Source organism: Dipodomys spectabilis, unplaced genomic scaffold (assembly GCF_019054845.1).
Source record: "Dipodomys spectabilis isolate Male_0828 unplaced genomic scaffold, ASM1905484v1 ptg000203l, whole genome shotgun sequence".
In the NCBI taxonomy this organism is placed as follows: Eukaryota; Metazoa; Chordata; class Mammalia; order Rodentia; family Heteromyidae; genus Dipodomys; species Dipodomys spectabilis.
The window spans coordinates 4831781-4848913 of NW_024870880.1; the positions used below are offsets into that span (position 1 = coordinate 4831781).

Here is a 17133-nt window from a genome sequence, read left to right on the forward strand (position 1 = left end):
CATTGAGATACCCGGACTTGCCATTTTCCTTGTGTTTTTCTTGCTTTTTCTTCCCATTTCGGATGAAAGTAATGCCAGTTTTGTGCTAGAACACCATTTTAAGGCAAGCATCAACCAAAGTCCTGTAATTGCATAGTCAAAAGTCTGCAGATACAATCTAGTTCAAGAGATACAGTCTATTCAACATTAAACAACTATGTATTAAGGGGCCAAGAATAGCAAAGAAGAATTTGACAAACCAGAAATTATTATGTTTAGGGAGAAAGGTGGGGAAAAATAGGTTTAGAGGGATGTGGAAAGGTAAAAGGAGAGTGAAATTAACCAAGTCCTAATCTCACAGAGAGAAATGGATTGGAAAGAATGATAGGAAAGAGAGAAAAAGAATTTAAAAAGAGACAAAAAAATGAAAAGACAAATATTTAAATGTAAAAAGTGAAACTCTTAAAAGTAATGAAAATTTAAAGAAGTAATATTGAGAGATGAACGGGGATAGGATGAGAGGAGGGGAGGGATAGAAAGGAGACCTGAAAAACTAAAAAATAAAAATACTTCCAATATTCTATAGGTATAAATAAATAATACTGCTATTAAGGAATTTAATCCTAACAGGTTTTGAATTGAGTAATACATTTTTGGATTAAGTATGTACACAATGGGGGATAAAGTCTTATAATCAATGACAGGTATATATGAGGATGAACAGAACAACAAATAATTCAAGCAGAACAGCACGGGAGTTTTTACCTTCTCCGTTTCCAACCTGGGCCGGTTCACCATTCCTTAGGCAACCTGGTGTTCCCCCGCTCCCAGGAGGGCACCATATTGATGCCAAACTTAGTGCGCACACCCAATTGGCATAGCGCACTGCAGCCAAGAACTCCTGGACTCAAGCGTTCCTCCGGGCTCAGCCTTCTGAGTAGCACCACCACGCCCGGCAAATAATTCATGCAAAAACAACAAAAGATGACAAAGTAAAAAGAATGACAAAGAAGGAACAAAAAAACCAAAACGTCAGTAGATACTTTTTAAAAAAAAACCACACACACACATTTTCACCTAAAATAACAGTTATAAGAGTAAGAAAAAAAGATTAAAGAAACAAAAGGCAAAATCAGGAACAACTCAACACATACATTCAAAAGAAACAAAACAACCAAAGAGAACAAAAATTATATCAGTATTCAAGAACCTGCAGGAAATGCAAAGATTTTTTTTAAAAAAAATAGCTATGATAAGCTTCTGAAAATCCTGACTACATGGGAGTCTACTGTTGTGAGGATAGTGGTTAAAGCTCAGACTGGTCAGAATGATCTGTTCACAATGCCGGGCACCTATTATTCTAAATTCCAGGAAGAATAACATGAAGTAGACTGAGCCCATGATCATACACAAGTAGGAAGCGAGATCCTTTCTGAAACTTAATCAGGATAATTTAGGGTTGGGGGCATGCCCAAGTGGTAAGAACATCCATTTACGAGACACAAGACACTCAATTCAAATTCTAATATTATGGGTATTAAAGAAAAAAAGCTATGACTTTAAATAATGGGAATAATTGCAAGATTTGAATATTTGAGTGGAGAAAAATCCATGAGAGATAGTTTACCCATGTTGCAATGTTTTCTACTTAAGTGATAATATTATGTGGTACTCCAGACATAACAAAGTTACCCTGCAAATGAGCATGGATGTGCATTTGGGTGAAGGAAATACTCTTCACAAGTGTAAATTAAATACTTTTTTGGGGTAGATTTTAGTTCTTGAACTAAGAGCCTGGGTGATATCTCTGAGTCTTTTCTCTCAAGGCTATCACTCTACTACTTTGAGCCACAGTTCCAATTCTGATTTTCTTTTGGTTGTTTGGAGATAAGAGGTTCATGGACTTTCCTGCCCAGGATAGCTTCAAACCATGATCGTCAGATCTCAGCCTCCTGATTAGCCAGGATTCGACGCCTGAGTCGTCCATGTTTTTAATAATTTAGTAAATTCTACAGTTACGGAAGTTATAATTTATCAATATAACCTTTATATGTGTGTATATTTATATCAATGCATACATATAGGAATATTTTAACATATTTTTGTATCTACAGTACATTTATGAAATCATCCTTCATTATAAAATAACATGGAAACAAGTTTAATGAGGAGCAAAGAAAAGGGAATTGTCACGTTTCTTGTTGTTGAATGAAATATGAATTGTGAGAATCAGTTTCAGAAAACAATTTAACAAAATGGCTAATGGCTTTAATTCCAATCCCTTTATTTGCCCATATTGTACATCCTCACACATGAGTGTCAAAGTCAAACCACATTTTTTGCCTTTGTATTTAAATCACATGTTATAATTTAGTGGATTGGTGTGAAGTAATCAAATAAAGATTAAAATAATAGTAAGTGAGGCTATGAGTTAGAGCTGAAAATTATTTTAAATATGATAATAGCTAATTATTTCCATATCTCTTACTTTTACTCTATTATCATATCCCTCATTCCCACATTAGGAAAGTACATAGAAGGTTCTTACTAAATCATGTGTAAAATTATGAAAAAATGTATTAAAAGAATATGGGCACATCAGGGCTGTGAAAGTGGCTCAGTAGTAGAGCTCTTGCCTTGCATGCATTAGGCCCTGGGTTTGATTCCTCAGCACCACATAAGCAAAAAGAAGAAACCGGATGTGGCTCTGTGGTTCCAGTGGTAGATCATTAGCCTTGAGCAGAAAAGCTGAGGTACATAGCCCAGGAACAGAGTTCAGGCCCCTTGACTGGACAAAAAAAACAACAACAAAGAATATGGGCACAGTGTGGTTTTAGCTGATTGAGAACTGTAGGGGGTAGTGTGTTTTTGAGGTCTTGAAAAACATTGTGATGGAGATGATGGAAGGGATGTGCTTATTCTGGAAAATTGGCTAGAGGATTGCTCCCAGAAAAATAGTGGTGAATTCTTCCAAAAGGTTACGGTAAAATCACTCTCACAATCATGTTCTCTACTGCACTATTAACCGTAGAGAACTTATGGAAACAGCCCAGAAACCCTTTAGCAGAGGGATGATTGGAGAAAGTGTTGCACATATACACAATTGGATTGCACCCATCCATTATAAAGACTGTTACAGCAGTTGCAAAGAAATGGATAGATCTAAAATTATGTTAAATAAACGAGGTCAGAGCCAGACACACAAAGGACGCTTATTTGGAAGCCAGAATTTTATGCAAGTTAAACAACAATATTAATCAAAGCCTGATATTTGCAGAGGAGTATTTGAAAGGCATAATTTCTTATAAAATTGAACTTTTAATCCAACAAAATGAATACCAGGAAAATATCACTTGGAAAATGTGAGGAGAAGTCAAAGGGAAGGAATAAAGGGACTTCTGGAAGTAGAGAGTGAAGCCATAATATTCAATGCAGATAGTATGAAACTAGAAAAAATGAAAGTGGGGTGAGGTTTGGAAGGATGTGAGAAAGTTATGTAAAGATCCATTGTTCTTATAAACTGATTCATTGAATGGAAAACCTTTCGTAAAACTATTTAATAAAAATATAATTAAAAACAATGGAGACATCTGATCTTAAACCATGAGTCAATATGATAATTTACTTCTCAGAAATTTTCTTTGCAGGTATTATCCTCATAATGACAAAAAAGTGAACAACGCAATGAATGTCAATACATCTCTTTGCGTATCCTAAATAGACACAATATAAAAATCACAGTAAAAATATTAGAATATATCACATGATAAAATAACAGGTACAAAGTATCAAACTCTGATTGTTTTTCCAAGTGCTTTACCTTTGGTATCTAATTTAATCCTTACAATAATCCCATAAAGTGGAACTACTTCTATTTTTAATTCTAAGATGATGATGTTTAAGTCTTCAGAGTTGGAATTACTAGTACAACTTTGCACACATAGTAAGTGTTAGCCTGCGGTCCATTCCCACCATATCAAATAACCTCATTCTATTTTATAACTAAATACCAGCACTCAGGCTAGTAATTCTAGGAAAATTTCCCAAAATTATTGTGCACACTCTAATAATATTTCACTTCATCTTTCTTAGAAAATAGGTAATTAAGCCGGACACCAGTGGCTCATACCTATAATGCTAGCTACTCCGGAGGCTGAGATCTGAGGATTGAGGTTCAAAGCCGGCTCGGGCAGGACAGACTGTGCGACTCTTATCTCTAATAAACCACTAGTAAGCTGGAAGTGGCACTGTGGTCCAAGTGGTAGAGTGCTTGCCTTGAGTGGAAGAGTGCAGGGACAGTACCCAAGCCGAGAGTTCAAACCCCATGACCAACAACAACAACAAAAAAGAAAATAAGTAACTGTAATATGAAAATTCCAAGTTCATAATCAATTTGTACCTCTCTGGTGAAAGGAACTGCTAAACTATAACATTCTTGGTTTCTAGCTCAAAATAGTAGAAATCATATTTTATTCCTTCACTCAACACTGTACTGCCTGGGGACCCCATCTCTTACCCCATTCTTACTGAAAGAATGACCTGCCCAATTCCTGATGGAAACAGACTGCAGGTCTTTTGGAGCAATCGTTTCCACATTGTAGCTCACCTAAATTGTTTACCATTAGAAGTATTTTCATTGTTTTTTATACCCAACATTTTGAGAGAAATGTACTACTTTAAAATGTTATTAAAATAAGACTGATATAAAAATCACTTTTGACCCCAGATAAATATTTTACCCTTCATATACCCAAAAATGCAGTCTGACCTATCATTAATGTTAGGAACGAGAGGGTAAAAATCATAGACACCAAGACCTAAGTATGAATTTAAGACTCTCCAACTTGTGAATACAATTGCTTTAAAAAGACATCAATACTACTGCATTTTTAAATTCCCTATGATCATGATAATGATTCCCTATGATAATGATAATGATAATGATAAACTATTAACACTTAAAAATAACTCATTTTCTTGGGAGTAGGACACAAAACAAAAGGTTAATCCTAATCATTTTAAAAGAACATTATTTATACTAAAAGTTCACTCATAACTAAAGACAGTCTAAAACTAACTGAAGTACAGAGACACAAAGGAAATAATTTAAGTGCATCATGTACATCCAATGGACTGTTAATAGAAAACAAAGTTATACTAATAATTAGCTTACCCAATTCACTTACGTTCTTTTATTCTATTCCATTTACTTTCATAAAAACTGGGTTTTCATAAAATGATGCATAAAAAAGCCTATATACCCACTTACATTTACAGATCTTAACAACTTTTATTTCAGAAATTTTATCTCTATAGTCAATGAACTGAAATAAAACTAAAATATTCAAAGGATTTTCAGAAATTGCAAGACTTGCTCTGGGATGTTATGTAAGCCTTATTTGTTAAAATTGCCATAGTTACTCCCACAAAAGAGCCATTAGTAAAGATCCCTGTGCATGTACAAAACACTTTCAAATACGTCCACAATCTGGACATGACACATGCTTTTTGTTTGTTCATTTTTTAAAGGAATATCTAACAAGCATATCCACAATACTTACTTTCAATCAATAAGATGGGATATTCAAACGTAATATGGGTTTGATTATCTCTTAGTGAGAATAGATATGATCTTGCAAAGAAAGTGATTTTCAACAGAAATCCAGAAAGAGTTTATCCAATTTGTGTTTTACAGGAATAACGAGAGAGTAATATCTGTTTGGTAAAGTCGGTCCAAATCACTCCATGAGTGTATCTTAAAAGTTTAACCAATTTAAGAGGTCAAATATATATTTTGTACTGACAATGATTTTACAGCAATAACTTACTACCTAATTATGTCTGTATCTTCTTACCTAACGTACAATAAGAGCTGAAAGCAGTCTCTTTATCTAACTTAATGTTGTAAATGCTTTGATTATGATGACGTTATTATTAGACAAATAATATGTACAGACGGGTGGTTCCACTGAAATGACATGACAGAAGACTGATAAATAAAAACATTGCAACACAGTTAGCTCTTTTCAGCCTCACCCTGTCCACATTGGCAAGCAACATTGCAACAGCACACGCACACATATACACATACACACATGTTCGCACATGTATACACACATATACATGCATGCTAAATTCAGGGTTTATTGTACAAAAAAGTTCAAATAAAATATTAGTGATTAGGACAAATGATAATATGCCTTATTACAAAATAATACATAAACCATCACCACGCATGTTACATTTTATCTGCCTCTCCACATGTGAACACTTAATTTATTTTTAATTAATTAATTGCCTTATTAATTAATTCGTTTGTTTGGTGCAAATACTAGGGCTTGAACTCAGGACCTGGCTTTGTCCCAGTATTTATTTTTGTTTCAGTTTTCTCAAGGCTAGCATTTTACTGCTTGTACCACAGCTCCATTTCTAGCTTTTGCTGGTTACCTTCAAATCAGAATCTAATGGACTTTTTATTCCTTGGTCTGCTTTCAAACCACAATCCACACACTTCATCTTTCTGATTAACTACTACTAAAGAAATAAGCCATGAATGTGGCTTCTACTTTTTCCTCTATAGGTATCTAATGCACATACTTAGATATTAATTTAAAAATGAGTGTATAGAAGCAAGGTGTACAGTGATGATACTGTCCTGCCAGAAATACAAGTTAGTAATGTAAATTTATTCTTAAGACCATACACAAAAAATACCATGATATAGTGTATGAGAACTCACTATTGAACATATGAGCGTTAAGAGTTTTCTAATAGATCCATTATATATTGGTACCCAACATTAGAAAAATGCATGAGGCATTAGTAAAATAGAAGTCCTTTGCATGACTACATACATTCCTTGTTTTTTTAAAAGACATTTGCTTTCATCTAAAAAGTAGGCCTGTCTATAGTCTTCATGTGATGTTGATGATTGAAAGTGAGGAGGTCAAAATGTATTAGTAGTCCTTAACTATCAATTCACATTTTTTCCTTGGAGAATATAATGATCAAATCAGTAGTTCAGAATCAGCAAGCAATAGTTCAGAATCATGCTTCCAGTGCAAGTGGATCATGAGTAAGAAATCCTCAATGCCAATTTCCACAAAGTTTTGTCACAGATACCATCTCCCTGACTTCTCTAGCTGCTTTACTACCTTCCTATTCCTTCATTGTACAGGAAAAGCATGATTCAACTGATTTCAGTCAGATCTGTTACTAGAATTATCAAGGATTTAGTTGATTTTCTGTAATTTGATCAAAGTTATGTCTCTTTATGTAGGCTACTAAAAATGTATTCACTAACTTCAAGTAATTACATGAATTCTATTTCCATCTTTTTTAAAAAATAAAATTTTGTTTGCTCTATAAATTGATCAGAGGCATAGATTTTGAGGCTAGCTAGGTCACTGCACATCTGTCTCTCTCTCTCTCCCTTTCTTGGTTCTCATGGATAATATGATTGTTCCATAATTATCCTAATTTATTTTGCTTTTATATTTTTGGTTGCATCATTTCACTTTTTGCTTTGCCATTTCCCAAATCATTTATATAGAAGGCATTAGATCCTATTTTCTCATTCCTATAATAAGTTGCACATGAAGACATCACTGGTCCTCATTTTCAGTGTGTATGTTTGAATACGGAGGAACATCTTTCCTCTGCTCTCCATAAATTCCCTACTCTCCAGTTAGAATAATTTCGAATAGTAAAATTGGAAAAAGAGAAAACAAATAATGGTGAATTAACAGATGCAGAAAATTCAACGAATATTTCTGACCAGTTCAAACAATATGAACTATTAGGGAAATACATGGACACCTCATTCCCACTGGCACTCAAAGTCTCTGGTTAGAAAATTCTTAGGAATATGAGGAACAACATGAAAAAGTAAGGAATGGTATCAACTGCAAGAAAAAAATGGAGAAGGATCCAAGCAAGATTCTTCATTGGGCTGCCAAAAATATTCGGCTTACTACAGTGGGGAGACTCCTTTCCCAAAAGGCCACTCATGTGAATAGTAGGGATGACGATGAGTGTACCCCTCTTCATCGAGAAGCCTACAGTGGACACTTAGACATTGTCAGTGAGTTGGTGTCTCAAGCGGCACATGCAATAACTGTAGATGACTGGACACCCCTGCATAGTGCATATACGTGGAATAATACCAGAGTGGCTTCTTTCCTACTTCATCATGATACAGATACCAATGCCCAAACTGAAGGCGTCTTGACACCCTGACATCTTGCTGTTGAGAATTGAGATAGCAAAGATACACTGGATCTCCTTCTTTTGAACCATTATATAAAACCAGGCCTGAAGAACAACATAGAAGAAACTGCATTTGATATTGCCAAAAGGATAAGTATGTATCATTACCTCTATGAAGTTTTGGAAGGCTGCACAAATTGTTCACCTAAGTCCTAAGAGCAATATCTTTTTTTTATTTTTTGGTCGGTCATGGGGCTTGAACCCTGGGCCTGGGAGCTATCCCTATGCTTTTCAGCTCAAGATGAGTGCTCTACCACTTGAGCCAGAGCTCCACTTCCAGTTTTCTAGTGGATTATTGGAGATAAGAGTACCACAGACTTTCCTTCCCAGGCTGGCTTTGAACCATGATCCTCAGATCTCAGCCTCCTATGTAGCAAGGGTTTATAGGCATGAGCCACCAGTGCCTGGCAACACCAATATTTTACTGTAAAAATTCATGGATTCCGCAGAATTCTTCCAAGTGAATTGCCTGCATTGGATGTCAAAATGTATTCAATAGTTTTTGTATACATGTACAATGATTTCTTCAGGGTTTGTGATTTTTTAATCAGAAATAATTTTAACTTACCTGTTGAAATGAGTAGTACAGAAGATAAAATATTTCTGGTGCTTGCATGAAAATGTATATTTTAAAATATTCTATATTCTATGTTTGCATAATGTTCATAATTTATTTTATTTTCTCCTAGATATACTTTGAATTCTACATTATTTTATAATATATAGGTTCATTAACATGTCCTTTCCGATTGCATTCCATATAGAAACAGTTTTATTCCTTTTTTTTCTAGGTCTTAATATTATTTTTCTTTGGGATAAAATGACAATGTTGTCTAATTTGAAAATTTTTGTAAAGTTTATGTTATGTAAACGCCTATCTGAGGTGAAGATTTAATACACTGATGTCAAACTAAATTTAATTATATGAATTGTGTGTATTGTTATACTTGTAATTTTGTAATCAACTTTTTAATAACTGTTTTTCATTTCTTGCTTCTGAAGAATGAAAAATATGGAATACTTCTCAAATTTTCATATTATCCTTGTGCAAGTGCCATGTTAATATCTGTATTGTAATTTGAGTATACATGCTGCTGAAGCATGTAGTATCTTCTAAATTATGTAGTTAATGAAGCAATCTTTATACAGGCCTATACCTATGGGTGCCTACTTGTAACAAGGAAGCCTTATTGTTCCTAACAATGCTATCGGTCTTATTTCCCTAAAATTCTGTGAATAGTGGAAAAAATTATATTGATCAGTTGATTACTCACATTTGCAAATTTTTTGTGAATGACTATCTTAAATCTTTTGATTTGGAATTTGATCGTATTCTCAATTATTTATAGATAAGTCCAAAAGTGATGGCTTTTTCAAGTATTTATTTATCCAACTGAATTAGCTTTGTGGACCTAATGGATTCAAAGTAAGCGTTGCTTGAGAGCTACTTCTACACTTCTTCAGCTGACATTTTCCCAAATGAAGTGTTACTGGCACAAATGTCTGAGTCTTTACGCTATTTCCATGTGGGAACAGACCAACCAGAACATCTTACCCTGACAGCATAGATTGTCTTACTGGAACAAAACTAATCTTGGTTACAAGGGATCATGGAGAGATGAACAGTTCAAACAGAACTGTTCATACTAGAAGGTATTTTATCAAAATATAATTGTTTATTATACCTTCCATTTCAAAAGTAGCTAAAGCCAAGAAGGTGAAAAATTTGTTGGTATGCATGATTACTTAATGTCCTGGCCTGTCTACCATCCAACCAGGCAGGAACTTACAGTACTGCCTTTTTATCACCAAACATTTTCAGAAGTCCATATATTTCTCCTCATTATTAGGCATTAAATTGATAATGTTTTAATCACAGTGTTTTCTATTGCCTCCATGCTGTAAATCTACAAATGGTAAAGTTTTAGGTCTAACTCTATCAAACACTGAGGTAGAGATAATGGAATAATACTTTAAAACAAAGTTGCCTTTGATACAGTAACTACAACAGAACAATGCAAAACATGTGTCTTTTAATTATATTAGATATAGTTATATATTTTATATTTATATGTGCTTATTTTATATTTCACACAGTGAAACTTACTGGAATTAGTTGATAATTGGACAAATAAATTGATACTTATTTATTCCAATAAATAGCTTTGGAATATAAATAATTAGGTTTAAAATATATATTAGACTATAAAAAGTATCAATGCAATGTTTTTAGTATAAACTTGTGATACATTGTAACTCTTCTTGGTCTTCTGAATCCACATGGTAAAAAACAGTGTTTTCCTCTAATCGATAATGGATTTTACTCTGCTGCTCTGTTTACTGTTTTAACTCTCTTGTCCCAGGATGATTTTCTCCATATTTCTGAAGCATTCCTACTGATTATGTCCAAATTTTGCTAAGATGTCTAAAAAATATTATTCTTCTGCAGTAACCATGGGTCCTAGGATCCCAGGTCCCAGTTGCCTGCATCATCAGATAATAGGGGCAAGTCTTCCCACCAAGGCCCATGCAACATGTCAACACAAATAATTGAATACCCATCTCAAATTCTCATTTCCTACATTTCAGGGCCCCAATTCCTTGAGATGCAGGAATTAGCAGTAAGCAATTGTGAAACGCAAGGCAATTTAAAATGAAGGATGAGATCACAAAATTTGAGAGAAAGTACTGTAATTCAAACATTCAACTTACAGATGACCAGCCCATATGAGTGAACAAGTTCACAAAGTGTCATAAGATTATTTTTAATACGCCACCCCTATGATTAATGAAAGATTTTATTCCAACATAAATTGGCCAAAAAATAGTTCCTGGAAGGATAGATCCATAATTGATCTACCAAAGCCCAGAAAACTTGACTTAGAGGTCAAATGTAATTCAGAAAAAACATTTGAAGCACTAAGAAGTGCTTCAAAACACTGGGACTTCAGTACAACATGGTTCTGTGGTATAAAAATGTCACTCTCAAACCAATGATAATCTACATTGAATCTCCTAAAAGTGTATTCCTTTTCAAATAATCTTTTCAAAATCACATTCGCCAAAATAACATTTGACAAGTTGATGATACTTAGTGACATTACAAGTTTTTCAAGTGTAGGGAACAAGTTACAATAGAGTTGAATTATTTACACAACACTAATGCAAAACACGTTCAACCTTTCATTAAAGTGTAGAAATAGTACCTCCCACAATTTGTGTTTTTCAGTAAGGGCCTTCCAGAAATGTGGTAAATAGATCAGCCTCCTAAATTTCAAACCCAAACATTAGCTAATAAATTACATCATTTAATAAGTTACATTTTAAAAAGTCAAAAATAGTTGCCTTATCATATGTTATTTTATGTTTTCCCTCTGTCTAACATAGTAAGAAATATGACTTTAAGTCTTGAATATCGGTACTCTTCTGAGATATGACAAACATAATATCTGTCTTCTATTTCTATCATATTCCTCTCTAGGAATAAATTATATTTTCTTCTTTTTCCAAAACTTATAGGTAGAAGAAAATATTATTCCGTGTAAAATAAAAGAATCTCACCATTGTACAAAGCCATTTATAAAAATTCGTAGTTAAGAATACATTATAAGCCATTTTTAACTTTCTTTTCGACTAAAGATTAATCTTCTAAATGAATGAGAATAAAGTCATGTTTAGGTGCTTCACGTCTCCAGTCTTGCAAATTGTTGCTGCAGATGAATCAATTATGGAAATATAGGCTGACATCAGTTCAAGAATATGCAGGATTGAAAGTCCATGGAATGTATATAAACCTTTCAAAATATTAATACACAGTTTAACAGAATGACAATCAGGAAGTTGAAACCAGAGAGGAATTATAGTAAAGACATAGAATGAATGAATAATGAACAAGTGGCAAGTACAGTTAGAATATTCAATGTGCACATATGATAAAGAAAGTGGTAAATTGGAAATAAATCTTGGAGAACGGGTTGGTGAGGAATGATGGAAAGAGTGACTCTAATCTAGGAGCATTAGACAATTAGATGGATATATTTAATTGTAACACAATTGCACAACCTTTTAAAATTCAGTTAAAAAACACAACAAGAAACAAAAGCACACAAAAATTACAACCTAACAACAATCTCTGAAGAGTATGAATATGACATCTCAAAATTTTAATCAGTTAAAGTAGGGCAGTATTGGGAAAAGCAAACAAAGCTGTTCAAAATGGGAAGTTTGGGAGAGGGGAGAAATTTGAACAGAATTAAATAGATTATCTAAGGTTATAAATCACCTACATCTGCTGCAAATAGTATCTTTCTTCTAAGAGTTTTCTGTCTAAACTGGATAATCCAATCCTGAGACTCACTTGGTAGCTTGTGAGGATAGAATAGAAGAAACAAGATCAAGAACCCATTACTCCACTGGAGAGAAAACAATCCTCTATATTTTCTCTAATCTCTCTTCACTACTCTTTCTTCATATTTTAAGTCAATTGATTTTGAATTATATTTTTCCTTCTTTCTTCTGGCAAAGTAATTGGTCGTCAAAGTAATTCATTAAATATTATTTGCCCTTTGCTTCTTTCATGCTGTTTAATTGGCCAAGTGATTCCATTTAACTTCCCTCTTGCATTTGGTTGCCATGAAACAACATATATGTTAATGAGGAGAAATCTAATGTAAACCAATGTCTCCAGAAAACTGTCCAAGAAGCTGTGATCACAAATATTTGGCTATATTTTTTCTTTTACCTTGAAAGACTTCTTGTGTCTAAAGTCAAAATTAAGAACTCCATCACATGTTGGTTCAATCAGAATTGTCTAACCTCAAAGATATATTTTGCTAACAAGATGTTTAGAGGAAACCAAAAAATACTGCACTTTTATCTTCTCTCTTAAGATTCTCCTGAGATACCATATCAGGAACAGTGAAGTTATTCCATGCAAAATTATTTCTATAGATTATTTTTTTCTTGGTCTTGCATTTCTTCACCAAGATGTATGGAGGAGAATACAGTTAAATCACCCATAACTTGGAAGACAGTGTCTGTTACAAAAGGACAATGCTTCTATGTCCTACTTCTATGTCCTCATCTTAGCTCTTGCCGGATTTCCAATTAATCACAGCTTCTTGGCTTCAGGTCTAGTGAACCTGAAGGACTATATGGGCTCCACCACTGCTACATCTTCATTATTTCTCTTTTAAAACTCTTTAAGTTGCCTCATTTGGATGTGGAATTTATTTTCATGTCTTCATTCAATCAGTTCTGCATTGTAGTGAGCTAAATGGGCTCTGTAAAATCACTTTAGGGAGTAAAAATACTAACACAATTTATATAAAAAAGTTTTGACCTCCCTTCACTGCTGAAGACAATACACTTAGCTAAGGCTTCTAAGAAAACTTTTTTTAATTAACATTTTCATTTGCTCAATTCTTTTTTGAACTTTTTAGCATATGTAATAACAGAAGTCTTCACTATCTGATATTAATAAGGATATTATTTTTTGTGAGTCACTTAGAAATGTGAAATCATTGGTTTGAAGTATACAATCAGATTTTTTTCTGTGTTTCACTGCTTTACGTCCAAAGACATTGTGGAAAGTGTTACAAACAGAAATGTGTAATCCCAACACCTTCTTCCATTGTGAAGGGCACTTTCTCCTTAAATATTTTGACTCAAATTATTTTTTCAGAGAATAACTGCTTGGAAATTAAAGGTAAATTCACAAATTTTGAAGCCTCATTTTTTTAAGAACTTTGAATTTAAATTGCAATACAACCTTGTTTCAAACAGTGAGAATATAGTTCCTGGGTAAAGACAATTCCAAGGGAACCTACAGGACTTACAGCAAGGTTTCTGAGGTCAGATTGTTTAGTGTGAAAAAGAGCCATCTTCATCCACATTGCTCCCTCTCTACTAAGTCTCCTTGGATTTCTTTGCATGAAAGCCTATTCTTCCAGGCAATTTTAAATTTTCTTAATAGGCTAAGTTGTTAAAATTTTGAACAATTAAAATGTACCTGTCATAACTTTAAAACTCTTGAAAATCCTTTATCAGAACCACGAATTCATCAATCTTAATTCCACCCTTACCATCAAAAAGTTAACATGCTGTTTCATGATATAGTATCCATGCAGCTATTATTTTCCAGTGGCTTTGTTATGCGTATATATAACCATATTAGCTGATGCTAAGCAAAATGAATTCAAATATATGGAACCAGATTTTTTTCATTTGTGGTTGTTGTTTTTGATGAACTATGTGATTTCTGATTTCTTTGGGTTTTTCCCCTATGGTTTATCCCTGCTGTATTTCATTTTGTATTGTGTATATATTTACCTTAATTAGCAAAGGGAAGAGGAAAAGCATAATGGTGAGACAAAGGACAAAAGAAAACCAATGCAATAGCAATACTCACAAGACAATATGTTGGAAACGTACATTGAAAGTTGTGAGGGGTGAATGGGTGAAGTAAAACTGTGAGAAAAATGAGGGAGTGTTAACAAGTTTGAAAAGTTATGATTTAATTCATTACAATTACTGTAACACCACTGTACATCACTTTGATAATAAAATTGAAAAAAATAAGCTGCGTAAAATATACTTTCACTGTATTGGCACAGTAAATAATATTCTTTATGTAGTAATATTTTAAAAATCAATACTATTTGGCATCTAATTTGAATTAATTACCCCTTCTTAATCAGCGGGTCATCAACTTGAATGTTATCCAACTAGAAAATATTTTCACAATATAATTGCCAAATTTTTCAAAAAAGAATAAATTTAGTACTTTCTCATTCTAAAACAGAAAACAGTTTAATGCTATGGAAACCCATAACTTTTAAAAGTAAGTAAGTTGTTAAGAGGACAGAATATATGTGTTCTTCAAAATTCGTATGACTAATAACTACTCATTTTTAAATTCGCAACATTCCTGAGAGATTCAAAAGAGTACCTGTTTGCATGTTATGTAATTCTGCAATAGATGCATTTTCTAATGGGGTGTTACAGATTGAGAAGTCAACAGAAAAATAGCCACATTCTGGTAGAGGATAAGACTATGAAGCATGTGTAATAATTAATTCAAGAGTAAACAATTGTTCATCAGAGTAAGCTATTATTTCTATGACCATCAATCCCAAGATTTTAGCCATAAAGTCATCCTAGCCCAACAGTTCCCAACTTGTAAGGGGCAACTTTAAATTCCTTAATTCACATCATGAATACCTTATCTCTATTTTGAAAAATTACTACACCTCTGCTAATGTGAGGCCCTCCTTGTTCTGAAAAGAACACCACAATAAAATGAACTGCATCATTTTTCCTCCACTGGTATTCTTGAGATCAGAACACATGCAAATATTATTTATATTTATACTTTTTTAACTATCATAGGTATTCAGGATGCAAAGATAGGAAAATTATGGTTCAAAGCCCACCCAGGCAGGAAGGTTTCTTAGAATCTTATCTCCAAAAAACTTCTCCACAAAAGCCAGACTCAAGTGGCACTGAGGGTGAAGTGGTAGGGCACGAGCCTTGAGTATAAACAGGCTCTGAGACACTGCCCAGGCCAAGAGTTCAAGCTCTAGGACGAACCAATAAAACAAAAACAAAACTGAAAACAAACCCCAAACCTAGCATTTTTCTTCATGTATACAGAGGCACGTAAATAAGGAAATGGCTTCCTGTATTACATATAGGTAGAAGAAAGTAGATGTCACACAATTACTCTCTTCATACCATATTAAAGCAAACCCTTAAAATATTGGTTTTTCTAAATTTATAAATTCATGTCATCCATTTGTTGGCAACTCTGCTGGATTATTCACATTAACATGGTATACATGAACTGGGTGAATTATCTATTAACTATGTTCTAATTATAACTCTCTTGAAAGAATATCTAGGCAAATAGAATGCCAGAATCATTTGTGAATTTTTCACTTAATCCCTCTACTTAAAAAGAATTTTGTAGTATCCTATAGAATATGAAATTACAAACAAAACCAAAAAATATATTTTAAATGTAAATTCTAATTTAACAAGGTCTACAAAGTCCTACATTAGGCAAACTTTACTATTTCTCCAGACTTAAGCTTTTGTAATCCTTCAACATTTATTTGGAATCCAACAGAATGAGGCTTTCTTACTTTTGCCAATTTTTGGATGGGAGTCATGAGCTATTTTGCATCTAGGAATGTTCTGTAATGATGAGAGCATTTAAAACACAAGTGAGGATGTATATGATTTGCATTCATTAGGAACCTTGACTTCTCAAAACATAATGACTTCCAACTGTATATTCCTTTCTTGTTGTTTGGTTTGTTTTACTGAGACAAAATTATTCACGTGGTCCAGGGAAGGTATCCTTATGTAATTCCACTCTCTAATCTCCTGTCTGAGTGCAAGAATTCCAGGCTTGTAGCACATTGCCCTGCCATAGTTTGTTTATATAATCTATAACAGACTAGCAATTCTGAACTTCTCCTCTGATCTTATCCATTAGACTGACTGCTCAGACTGTTTATGTACTATTTTCAAAGATGTTTTAACATTTGACACAGGATATGAACATTTTCAGATGCATCTGCAGGGTTCCCTGATTCATTCCTCCATGGATCCTATCCCATTAATAATGATTGTTTGACTCTCTTACAATCTCTGGTCCGTACCAATGTAATATTCTCAACTTCTGGGGGAAAGTTCAGGTGAGGGCTTGCTAATAATAAAAATTATCACTTGATTCTAATCTTACTCAAGACCTACTATCTATTGTTTTCTACGTATTCTGAGCGTTGTTTCATTTGTGTATTTTTGTGTGCACCTATAAGTGCCTCTGTGTGTACGTGTATGTTTGTACGTATGTATACAAAAACCTAAAGCTGTTATTCA

General features: G+C 33.6%; 1 pseudogene; it reads right to left on the minus strand.

Moving 5' to 3' along the window:
- Positions 1-9253: 9253 nt before the first annotated feature.
- LOC122122083 lies at positions 9254-9350 on the minus strand (annotated as a pseudogene).
- Between the last annotated feature and the right edge of the window lie 7783 nt (positions 9351-17133).